This window comes from Nelumbo lutea, chromosome 4 (genome assembly GCF_056320005.1).
Source record: "Nelumbo lutea isolate HS-2025 chromosome 4, American lotus-T2T, whole genome shotgun sequence".
Lineage (NCBI taxonomy): Eukaryota > Viridiplantae > Streptophyta > Magnoliopsida > Proteales > Nelumbonaceae > Nelumbo > Nelumbo lutea.
Window position 1 is genome coordinate 73,337,879 of NC_142687.1, and position 2,614 is coordinate 73,340,492.

At 40.9% G+C, this 2,614-nt stretch overlaps 1 non-coding gene across 1 annotated transcript; it reads right to left on the reverse strand.

Moving 5' to 3' along the window:
• Nucleotides 1–219: 219 nt before the first annotated feature.
• Nucleotides 220–326, reverse strand: LOC148861080 (small nucleolar RNA R71). The gene has a single exon (XR_016095284.1). It is a non-coding gene; the product is annotated as a small nucleolar RNA R71 (small nucleolar RNA).
• Between the last annotated feature and the right edge of the window lie 2,288 nt (nt 327–2,614).

Genomic DNA, 2,614 nt, shown 5'->3' on the forward strand with positions numbered 1-2,614 from the left:
GAAGATCCCAATGCACACATTTCTAACTTTTTAGAAATTTGTGACACCTTCAAACACAATGGGGTAAGTGATGATGCCATTAGGTTGAGGTTATTCCCATTTTCTTTGAAGGATAAAGCCAAAGCATGGCTGAATTCATTACCGGCAGGATCAATAGCTACGTGGGATGAAATGGCCAGCCGTTTTCTCTCTAAATATTTTCCCCCTTCTAAAACTGCTAAAATGAGGAATGACATCACTACTTTTTTTTAGCAAGAGGGTGAATCATTATACGAGTCATGGGAACGATACAAGGAGCTGTTAAGGAGAGTTCCTCACCATGGCCTCCCCATTTGGCTGCAAGTGCAGACTTTCTATAATGGTCTTACTAACTCAAATAAGACCATATTAGATGCTACAGCCGGAGGGTCCATAAATAATAAAACTCCTGAGGTTGCCCACGCACTTATTGAGGAAATGACAGCCAACAACTATCAATGGCATTCTGAAAGAACTCAAACTAGGAAGCAGCATGGCTTGCATAATGTTGATAATTATACGACACTATCTGCACAAATAGGAGCACTCAGTAAAAAAATAGATGAAATGCAGATAGCTGCCATGCATGTGCAGCCTCTTAATTGTGAATTGTGTGGGGGAGGCCACATCAGTACTGAATGCCAAGTTGGCAATCAGTTCTGGCCATCTACTGAACAAGTTGACTATGTCAGCAATTCGTCAAGATAGTAGGGTTATCAGAGTCACCATACTTTTCATCCAGGATGGAGGGGACATTCAAACCAGTCCTGGCCAAATCAGCATACTTCCAAGTCGTTCCACCAGACTTATCATCAGCCTGAACCAAAGTCCAATTTGGAGGAACTAATGACAAAATTTATAGCAGGAAGCCTCAATCAAAAACCTGGAAAACCAAGTGGGGCAATTGGCACAATTAATCTCTTCCAGACTGTCGGGAACTCTTCCAAGCAACACTGAAGTGAATCCATGAGAGCAGGTGCAAGCTAATACCTTAAGGAATGGAAAAGAGTTGCCCAAGGTAGAAAAGAAGAATTGGGCTGAACCCAAGGTAGAAACAAGGCTTGGGACCGGACAACAGAAGACGGAACAACCAAAAGCACAACAAGGGATGCACCAGCTGCCACAAGTTCCATTCCCTAATAGGCTGAAGCAACAAAAATTGGAAAAAGAATTTGCTAAGTTTCTTGAAATATTTAAAAGTTTACATATTAATATTCCTTTTGCTGATGCTTTAGCCCAGATGCCACACTATGCAAGGTTTTTGAAGGAATTATTGGCAAACAAAAGGAAACTGGGAGATGTGGCTACAGTTGTTTTAAATGAGGAATGTTCTGCTATCCTTCTGAACAAACTACCTCAGAAACTCAAAGATCCAGGGAGTTTCACTATTCCTTGTACCATTGGCAGTTTAAAATTTGAAAAAGCTTTATGTGACCTGGGAGCTGGCATCAATTTAATGCCATATTCTATCTTCAAGAAATTGGGGTTGAATGAACCCCAACCCACTAGAGTGGCATTACAATTGGTTGATAGATCTATTAGACATCTTAGGGGGATCATAGAAGATGTGTTAGTTAATGTTGACAAATTCATTTTCCCAGTTGATTTCATTGTGTTAGACATGCAAGAAGATGTGGAGGTCCCGCTTATCCTAGGGAGACCTTTCCTGGCTACCGGGAAAGCAATGATTGATGTCCAACAAGGACAACTCAGCCTTAGGATACAAGATGAGGAGATAATTTTTAAAATGTTTGATGCTATGAAACATGCACCCTCTAGTGATGATTCTTGTTTTATGATTGATGCCATTGAATTGACAATTGATGAATGCTTCCAAGTAAGTAGAATAATTGATCCTCTTGAACTCTGCCTCTAGCAGGGAGAACTTGAAGAAGGAGAAAATGAAGAAATAAACCTCATGATAGCATACCTGAATGATAAGCCTCAATTCAAGGGAAAGGGGTTTCTTAAATTAGAGAACTTAGGCAAATTGCCTGGACCATCAGGTAAGCCATCACCCCAAGAACCCCCCACCCTTGAGCTGAAGCAATTACCATCCCATTTAGAGTATGCTTTCCTTGAGGAACCATCAGATCTCCCCGTGATAATTTCCGCAGCACTAAATCCCTTACAAAGAGAAAAATTATTAAGAGTGCTACGGGAACACAAAAATGCTATAGCTTGGAAGGTAGAAGATATCAAATGCATTAATCCATCAATCTGCACTCACAGAATTTTGATGGAAGAGGACAGCAAGCCTTCCGTTCAGCCCAAAAGGCGCCTGAACCCCAACATGAAAGAAGTGGTAAAGGCTGAAATAATTAAGTTGTTAGATGTTGGGATCATTTATCCTATTTCTGATGGTTCTTGGGTAAGCCCTGTGCAAGTTGTGCCCAAGAAAGGGGGTATGACTATTGTTCCAAATGAGAAAAATGAACTCATCCCTACTAGAACCGTCACTGGATGGCGTGTGTGTATTGACTATAGAAAATTAAATGAAGGCACCTGGAAGGACCATTTCCCTCTCCCATTTATGGACCAAATGTTGGAGAGGCTAGCTGGGCATGAGTATTATTGTTTCTTGGATGGATATTTA